Raw genomic sequence first — 10302 nt, 5'->3', positions numbered from 1 at the left:
CCCGATTATAAGCCGCACCCACCACTTTTTAAGTGCTTTTCCACTTTTGTACTTACACAAGCCGCACCTGTGTATAAGCCGTGTGCGCCCGCATTAAAACTTGTGACACGATCACAAGTTTAACCCAGACCAGGCTGTAAGTTCCACGATTGTGATTTTGTAGAGGTTTATTGCTCTATATTCTTTATCAATTATCCTTTATCGGTCATAACATAATACTCTACAAAGCCAATAGGCCGAGACACTTGCTCCCAGCCAAGAGGTTGCGTCAAGGTTCTAGCCTCCTATCCTCCTAGCAACACAATCCAAAAGTGTGTGTGGGGGGGTGGGGGGGGGGTGGTGGGGTAGGGGATTTTGTAAGGTATATTGTTCTATATATATATATAGCTCTATATTCTTTATCAATTATCGGTCAAACCATAATACGCAACAAAGCCAAGGAGCCGGGACACTTGCTCTCAGCCAAGAGGCTGAGTCAAGATCATAGCCACAGAGCCAAGCAACAATCAATGCTAATGCGGGGGGGGTTTTAAGGGTTATTGATCCATCTTCGTTATTCATTATCCATTATCCGTTATCGGTCAGTTCATAATACGCTACAAAGCCTAGGAGCCGGGACACTTACTCTCAGCCAAAAGGCCAAGCTAAGGTCCTAGCCCTAAAGCCTTGCTGCGATCATTGCGAATGCACCATTCCCGGAGGTACTGCAATACCGGGCCGATGCGTGGAGTGGACAGAGCAAGCTCATATTCCATCTCCGAAATGCAAAAATCAAAGAGGCCAAGCTAAGGACCTAGCACGGTATCGTTCCCTAGTACACAATCCTAGAACCACAGTCGGCAGCATGAGTGAAAAATGATACCCGTAATTAACGTATGATGTAGACTTGTAAAGTCCGGGTCCCGTTGAAAGTAATCCAAGGAAACAAAATGTATATTTCCAAAGTTAAGGGTAGGAAAAATATATATCCACTATTTTCCGCTGCGACAACAGACATATCTACCGGTAACTCAGCTCTACAACACTTCCCATCTGCCCGCGTTTGCTCCGCCCCTTCTTTTTTGATTTGCCCATGGAACACATAACAGAATAAATCTCTAAAATAAACACATTACAAAAGTATGCAGTTGCAAATACATATTATACATGGTTACACATATTTACGAAGAAAGACGGTACACCGAGAGAGTTTTCAAAGCTTTAATAATAATAATATAACTTTCATCCCAAACCGTGCCTTTGAAAGGTACCAACACGCTCGCAATGCATCAAATGTGCCTGTCAAAAAAAAGCATCCCGTAAATGTGAAATCCACGGTAGATCGTCCTCAACTTCCTCCTCATAATCATCGCCATCAAGGGCGTCTTCCTCATCATCGGAACGCACCTTTACTTAACAGACAATGTATGCATAAAGTTAGAGGTTGCAGTCTTTCTTGGCGCACATATTCTATTGGTCTTAATCTTACCTTTTGTACTCCAGCGCCGCTGGTGGCCGTTAGAAAAATTACATAAATTGTCTGCTTCACTGAATAAGCCGCAGGGCTGAAAATTTGGGAAAAAGTAGCGGCTTATAGTCCGAAATTTACGGTAGGTATGAATGAATACAACATGAAAGGTAAGGAGCTACAGGATTTACTGACCGAAAAAGGTATGAATATCAGATTGTGTACAGCAAAAGAACAATGAAGCTAAATAGAATCGTCAGAATTCAAAGACATCAGATAGTTCTCTAAGACAGGCTCAACTACAGATCCCTGCTACATCACGTAAAACACTATCTAGATCTAAATGGGTGAAACATGAAAGGTAAGGAGAAACAGGATTTACTGACTGAAAAAGGAATGGATATCGGATTGTGTACAGCAAAAGAGCAAATAAGTTAACTAGGATCTTCAGAATTCAAAGCCATCAAAGCTATGGCAACACAACAGGCTCCCCTACACATCTATGCTACGGGATGTTGAAACACTAACTGAATCTAAATGAAAAAAAACAAAGAGAAGACGCTTTGTTGGTTGGTTAGATTCCATAACCACTAGGGTTATAGGCACAACATTACCTGTAGTGTGTCTTGGGCAAGTACTGCCTGGTGGCGCCCATCCCTCTCTAGGCCAACGCATGTTTCCAACTAGTCTCAAACCATGGACCTTTTGCGTGTTCACATGAGATCATGTACAGGAACAGAACAAGGAAGTCAACTAGGATCTTCAGAATTCAAAGACATCAAAGCGACGGCAACACAGGCGCTACTACAAATCCCTGCTACAAGATGTTGAAACAATGAGCAGATCGAATTGAACAAAAAAACAATGGTAAGAAGACATGGGATTTATTTACAAAAAATATATCAGTATTCGACCATCTACAGAAACAGAACAAAGAAGTTAACTATGATCTTTAGAATTCAAATACATCAAAGCTATAACAACACAAGCTTGACTATACAGAGAGTGCAGAATTATTAGGCAAATGAGTATTTTGACCACATCATCCTCTTTATGCATGTTGTCTTACTCCAAGCTGTATAGGCTCGAAAGCCTACTACCAATTAAGCATATCAGGTGATGTGCATCTCTGTAATGAGAAGGGGTGTGGTCTAATGACATCAACACCCTATATCAGGTGTGCATAATTATTAGGCAACTTCCTTTCCTTTGGCAAAATGGGTCAGAAGAGGGACTTGACAGGCTCTGAAAAGTCAAAAAATAGTGAGATATCTTGCAGAGGGATGCAGCACTCTTAAAATTGCCAAGCTTCTGAAGCGTGATCATCGAACAATCAAGCGTTACATTCAAAATAGTCAACAGGGTCGCAAGAAGCGTGTAGAAAAACCAAGGCGCAAAATAACTGCCCGTGAACTGAGAAAAGTCAAGCGTACAGCTGCCAAGATGCCACTTGCCACCAGTTTTGCCATATTTCAGAGCTGCAACATCACTGGAGTGCCCAAAAGCACAAGGTGTGCAATACTCAGAGACATGGCCAAGGTAAGAAAGGCTGAAAAACGACCACCACTGAACAAGACACACAAGCTGAAACGTCAAGACTGGGCCAAGAAAAATCTCAAGACGGATTTTTCTAAGGTTTTATGGACTGATGAAATGAGAGTGAGTCTTGATGGGCCAGATGGATGGGCCCGTGGCTGGATCGGTAAAGGGCTGAGAGCTCCAGTCAGCCTCAGACGCCAGCAAGGTGGAGGTGGGGTACTGGTATGGGCTGGTATCATCAAAGATGAGCTTGTGGGGCCTTTTCGGTTTGAGGATGGACTCAAGCTCAACTCCCAGTCCTACTGCCAGTTTCTGGAAGACACCTTCTTCAAGCAGTGGTACAGGAAGAAGTCCGCATCCTTCAAGAAAAACATGATTTTCATGCAGGACAACGCTCCATCACACGCATCCAAGTACTCCACAGCGTGGCTGGCAAGAAAGGGTCTAAAAGAAGAAAAACTAATGACATGGCCTCCTTGTTCACCTGATCCGAACCCCATAGAGAACCTGTGGTCCCTCATCAAATGTGAGATTTACAAGGAGGGAAAACAGTACACCTCTCTGAACAGTGTCTGGGAGGCTGTGGTTGCTGCTGCACGCAATGTTGATCGTGAACAGATCAAAGCACTGACAGAATCCATGGATGGCAGGCTTTTGAGTGTCCTTGCAAAGAAAGGTGGCTATATTGGTCACTGATTTGTTTTTGTTTTGTTTTTGAATGTCAGAAATGTATATTTGTGAATGTTGAGCTGTTATATTGGTTTCCCTGATGAAAATAAATAATTGAAATGGGTATACATTTGTTTTTTGTTAAGTTGCCTAATAATTATGCACAGTAATAGTCACCTGCACACACAGATATCCTCCTAAAATAGCTAAAACTAAAAAAGCCCCACTCCAACTTCCAAAATATTCAGCTTTGATATTAATGAGACTTTTGGGTTCATTAAGAACATGGTTGTTGTTCAATAATAAAATTAATCCTCAAAAATACAACTTGCCTAATAATTCTGCACTCCCTGTACACCCGTTACTTCATGTGAAACAAATTAGACCTAACAGAATGAAACAAGATTCATTGACAGAAAAGGTCTTAGATGATGTAAAGAAAAAGGAACAAGGAATTAATAGGATCCTCAAAATTCAATTACGTCAACTCTACTACAACATAGTTTTTCAAAATTATGTTGCACGAGGCCAAACTAGATCTAAAAAAACTAAACATGAAATAAATCACAACGGATATGTTGGAACACAACCTAGCTAGCACTGAACAGAACATGAGAGTTTACAAAGTCGGGTATGTTGGAAAACAAGATGTAACTGAGCAAAATATTAAAGGAAGAGGACACGGCAAACATACTACAGTAGATAGAATGATTATACAGGTATATTGTTCCAACATCAACCATCTCTAACAGAACAAAACATTTTAGAAAAAGAGTGCAAAATGTAGGAACAAAAGCTAGCTCTAACTGAGCAAAACATGAAGGAGCATAGGCGGGAAACATACTGAATAGGCTAACTACTTAATGTTTTCGAGAAAATGATGAAAAAACATGAAAGGAAGGACAATGCAGAATATGGTGGACGACTAACTGAACAAAACTAGAAAGTTAGCCGATGCCAGAAAGAAACTTGATGGAATAACTACAGTGGCTCGCGAAACTATTTGCCCCCCTTGAACTTTGTGACCTATGCCACATTTCAGACTTCAAACATCAAGATAAAAAAAAAATAATTTCTTGTGAAGCATTAACAATGAGTGGGACACAATCATGAAGAGGAACACACTTTATTGGATATTTTAAATCTTTTTAACAAACAAAAAACTAAAAAGTGGGTTTGCAAAATTATTCAGCCCCTTTACTTTCAGTGCAGCAAACTCCGTCCAGACGTTCAGTAAAAATCTCTGAATGATTCAATGTTGATTTAAATGACTAATAATGTTAAATGGAATCCACCTGTGTGTAATCAAGTCTCGGCATGAATGCACATGCACTCAGAGGTCTGTTTAAAGCGCAGAGAGCACTAAGAACGAGGAACACACCAGGCATGTCAGAGATACAGTTGTGGAGATGTTTAAAGCTGGATATGGATGGAATAGGCAGTGGTTAGCGCGTGTGCGGCACAGTTCTGAGGTCGTGGGAACCTCCTGACTGGGTTCAAATCCAGCTCCCGGCCTTACTGTGCGGAGTGTTCTCCCCGTGCTTGCGTGGGTTTCCTCCGGGCACTCCGGTTTCCTCCCACATTCCAAAGACATGCATTTCAGGTGGATTGGCCGGTCCAAATTGTCCCTAGGTGTGACTGAGCGAGTGAGTTGTCTGTCCCCGTGTGCCCTGCGATTGGCTGGCAACCAGTTCAGGGTGTCCCCTGCCCGCTGCCCGTTGATTGCTGGGATGGGCTCCAGCACCCCCGCGACCCTACTGAGGATAAGCGGTGCAGCTGATGAGATGAGATGAGATGGGATGGATGGAATAGAATATACCTTTATTGTCATTGTTACCAAATGGGTTGAACATATTGTGACAACGAAATTTGACGTGGCACTCCAGGTTCACATTTTACAGTGAAGACAAAAGAAAACAAAGAGGATAAAGGAACAAAGAAGCTAAAGGTTATAATTTACACAATATTTAGACAAGAAAGTGTGGGCATGTAGGGTGTTACATACAGTTTTGGGATTGTATTAGTGCAATTTGCGGTAGTGCAAAATAGGCAACATTGTACAAAGTGAGCGTAGGCATGAATACAATTTTACATCTGTATGAGGTAGTGTGTTTGCAAGAGTTTCAGTTTTATGTGCGGCATGTGTTAAGGGTTGTGATGGCTCTGGGGAAGAAACTATCTCTGAGTCTGTTTGTTTTCCTTTTGTGTGACCTGTAGCGCCTGCCAGAAGGCAGCAGGTCAAAAAAGGTGGTGGCCGGGGTGAGAAAAGTCCTTGTTAATGTTTTCTGCTCTGCTAAGGTCGCGAGAGCAGGCAATGTCCTCCAGACTGGGTAGAGAGCAACCAACAATTTTCTGGGCTGTGTTGATTACCCTCTGAAGCGTTTTCCTGTCTGCTGCTGTGCACCCAGCATGCCACACCGTAATGCAGTATGTCAGAATGCTCTCCACTGTGGTTCTGTAAAAGGACACCAGCAGCTGCTGTTTCAGATGATTTTTCCTGAGCACTATCGGGAAATTAAGTCACTGCTGGGCCTTCCCTACCATCGCTCTGGTGTTTGCAGACCAGGAGGGCTTATCGGAGATGTGCACACCCAGGAATTTGAAAGAGTGGACTCTCTCTATACAGTTTCCTTTTATAATGAGTGGTACTGGGTTACTGCTTTTCCTCCTGAAGTCCAGTATGAGTTGTTTTGTTTTTGTGGTGTTCAGTATGAGGTGGTTTTTTTGAACACCACATTGTCAGTGACTCCACCTCATCCCTGTACGCCAGCTCGTCTCCTTCAGAAATGAGGCCGACCATGGTGGTATCGTCGGCATACTTAACAATTGTGTTTGCGAGGTGGGTCGGTGAGCAGTCGGAGGTGTAGAAGGTGAAAAGCAGGGGGCTCAGTACACATCCTCAGGGATAGCCAGTGCTCAGTGTTAGGGTGGGAGAGATGTGGTTGCAGAGTTTCACAGACTGTGGGCGGTTTGAGAGGAAGTCGATTATCCAGTGGCAGATGGAGGAAGAGAGTCCTAGATGAGAGAGTTTCTCCACCAGGATCTCCGGGATGATAGTATTGAAGGCTGAGCTAAAGTCCAGAAAGAGCATTCTGACGTAACTACCTTGTAGGTCCAGGTGTCTCAGTGCGGTGTGAAGTGCGGTGTTTATGGCGTCGTCAGTGGCGCGGTTTGCCCTGTAGGCCAACTGGTGGGGGTCCAGTGTCGGTGGCAGGGAGTCCTTGATGTGCTGGGACACCAACCTCTCAAAGATCTTCATGACCACAGGCGTAAGTGCGACAGGCCTGTAGTCGTTGAGGGTTTCCACTGCTGACTTCTTGGGGATGTGAACAATGGTGGAGGTTTTGAAGCAGGGTAGGACGGTAGCCTGTGACAGGGACTGGTTGAAGATGGTGGTGAAGACCCCAGCCAGCGGATCGGCACAGTCCCTGAGTACCCTGCCTGGTACTCCATCCGGGCCAGCTGCCTTCCTGGGGTTAACAGTTTTCAGCACACGCCTTACTTCATGCTCCTGTAGTGTCAGTGTGTTACTGCTGGTTGTTGGTGGGTGTGGTGTGACTGTTTGTGGCCTTCCAGCTTCAAAGCGAGCAAAGAACTAATTAAGATCCGCAGCTAGTGAATCATCAGCTCAACAGTTGCCAGTTTGTAGCCTCTGAAGTTTGTGATGTTTTGTAGACCCTGCCACATCCTCTTCGTCTCATTTCCAGCAAAGAGGTGCTTGATCCTCCTCATGTAGGCTGCCTTTGCATTCTCAATGCCTCTCTTCAGGTCAGCCCTGGCCATACTGTAAAGAGCCTTCTCTTCTTGTCGGTTGAAAATAGTCTGTGTAATATAGTGTAATAATCTGTGAAGCCCTTTGAGAGTCTTTGTGATTTAGGGCTATACAAATAAAAATGACTTGACTTGACTTGACCTTCTCTCCAGCCCTGAAGGCAGTGTTGCCGTGTTTGAGGAGGGTGCACATCCCGCTGGACATCCAGGGTTATTGGTTTGGGTAGACCCTGATTTTTTTATTTACTGTGACGTTTTCCATACAGTGTGTAATATAGGATAATGCAGTGTCAGTGAACTCCTGGAGGTCATAATGTTCAAATACCTCCCAGCAGGTCGGGTGAAAACAGTCCTGCAGCTGAGAGAGAGCTCCTTCAGGCCATGTTTGCATTGTCCTTGTTGCAGGCGTTGTTTTTCTCCGGAGGAGGGTGTTTGAGGGGGTGAGGGACAGACCGAGATTATCGGATCCAGCTAGGTGTGAAGCTCTGTTTGATACCAAAAGATTTCCCAAGCTTTAAACATTCCAAGGAGCACTGTGCAAGCAATAATATTGAAATCGAAGGAGTATTAAAGCACTGCAAATATACCAAGATTGGGCCGTCCCCCTACACTTTCAGCTCATGCACGGAGAAAACTGATCAGAAATGCAGCCAAGAGGCCCATGATCACTCTGGATGAACTGCAGAGGTCTACAGCTGAGGTGGGAGAATCTGTCCATAGAACGACAATCAGTCGTATGGTGCACATATCTGGTCTTTATGGAAGAGTGGAAAGAAGGAAGCCAATTCCTAAAAATTATCCATAAAGAGTGTCATTTAAAGCTTGCCAAAAGCCACCTGGGAAACAAACATGTTTGGGACACACCAAACATGTGGAAGAAGGTGCTTTGGTCAGATGAGACCAAAATCAAACTTTTTGGCAATAATGCAAGACGTTATGTTTGGCGTAAAAGCAGTAGAGCTCATCACCCTCAACACACCATCTCCACAGTCAAACAAGGTGGTCGCAGCCTCATGGTTTGGGCCTGATTTTCTTCAGCAGGGACAGGAAAGATGGTTAAAATTGATGGGAAGATGGATGGAGCCAAATACAGGACCACTCTGAAAGAGAACCTGATGGAGTCCGCATAAGACCTGAGGCTGGGACGAAGATTTGTCTTCTAACAAGATAATGATTCAAAACATAAAGCAAAAGCTAGAATGGAATGGTTCATCAAAAAACATATCAAGGTGTTAGAATGGCCAAGTCAAAGTCCAGACCTCAATACAATTGAGAATCTGTGGAAAGATCTGATAACTGCTGTTCACAAACACTTTCCATCCAACCTCACTGAGTTTGAGCTGTTTTGCAAGGAGAAATGGGCAAAAATATCAGTTTCTCGATGTGAAAAACTGATATAGACATTCCCCAAGCGACTTGCAGCTGAAATCGCAGCAAAAGGTGGCGCTACAAAGTATTAACTCAATGGGGCTGAATCATTTTGCACACCCACTTTTTTGTTTTGTTGCTTGTTAAAAAACATTAAAATATCCAATAAAGTGTGTTCCACTTCATGATTGTGTCCCACTTATTTTTACTTTTCACTTTATTTTTTTGGCTATTTAGCACGCTATCTAGCTAAGTTGGTATTTTAGACATTTATATCAAAGTCCACGCTCTTTTCACTAATGTGACACAAAGTAGCTCTCAGCTTTTGAAAGGTAGGAGACCCCTGGTTTAAACCCTCGTGCCCAGCAAGGTTTTTATATGATATAGGAAAGACTTTTGGTAATGCTATTTTTTAACATTTGACTACCACATTTGCTTTGAACAAAGCGCAATAAAAATTTCAAAAAAGAACAAGCGCAAGTGTTTATCGTAAAAGAAGAGAGTAATAGTCTGACAATAAACCCCTTCCCTCCCTCATTTATCCGGCCGCACTTATCCCAAACTGAAAGCCCCCATAAATAACAGCGCTGGTGTTTCCCGAAGGTTATCGGTGCGGCAAAATTAGCTTTTAAAATGCAGTTTCAAATCCATTTCGGTGATTGATTGGCCAGAGCTAATAAATTGCGCTGAGCCTCGTCTACCGCATTTTTTTATTTCCCGTGAAAGAAGAAACCGAGGGAGGAGCCTGTGTTACGGCCACAAGTTTTGTGTCAACACGATGCGTTCGAAATACATTTTATTTCAGTACGTAGGCCAGGGGTGGGCAAACCCAAAATGTTGAAAGAGCCATATTGGACCAAACAACAAAAAAACAATGTGTCTAAAGCTGCAAAACTTAAAGGCCTTATGGGGAACGCAACAGATGTTGAATGGATCTTTACAAATATATGAGCCTAATATCAAAATGACTAAAATAGATGCAGTGCATCATGAGACTACTCTCTTCTAGTTTAACTTCAAGACAATATTAATTATTAAGGTATGTTTTTGTTAAGGTTTTGAGGGTGATGATCTATGTGGGAGAGCCTGGGAATGCTGGCCTACTAGTGATCACAAGAGCCATGAAGAAATCTGTGGGTTCGAGAGCGTTTTCCATTTGGGCCGCCGTGCTGTGGAATGCTCAAGATTTGATCTGCATTCTCAATGGAACTGTTTAAATCTAGGCTTAAAACACCATTAAATTCAGGAGTATATGAATACCTTTATCTTACGTTGACAATGTATTTGTGTTGTTTGTTCATGCCCTTACAACATCCGTTGCAGCCTGATCGTTCTGGAAGAGGAGTTACCTCATGTGTGGTTCCTCCTCAAGGTTTTTTCATTTCTTCATTCTGAGGGTTTTGAGGTTTTTTTTTTTGCCCTCATGTGGGTTTTAGATCGGGGGATGGTGTAACAATAGTCTAATAATCTGTAGTAGTGGGTCGTACAGCCCTTTGAGACTTCCTGTG

At 43.1% G+C, this 10302-nt stretch overlaps 1 pseudogene; it reads right to left on the bottom strand.

Annotated features, from left to right (window-relative positions):
* Window positions 1-686: 686 nt before the first annotated feature.
* On the bottom strand, window positions 687-776 carry LOC148357468 (U2 spliceosomal RNA; annotated as a pseudogene).
* Window positions 777-10302: the final 9526 nt, after the last annotated feature.

This window comes from Urocampus carinirostris, chromosome 10 (genome assembly GCF_059441175.1).
Source record: "Urocampus carinirostris isolate Australia breed hairy pipefish chromosome 10, RoL_Ucar_1.0, whole genome shotgun sequence".
Taxonomy (NCBI): Eukaryota; Metazoa; Chordata; class Actinopteri; order Syngnathiformes; family Syngnathidae; genus Urocampus; species Urocampus carinirostris.
This window is presented reverse-complemented; position numbering and strand designations above follow the sequence as displayed.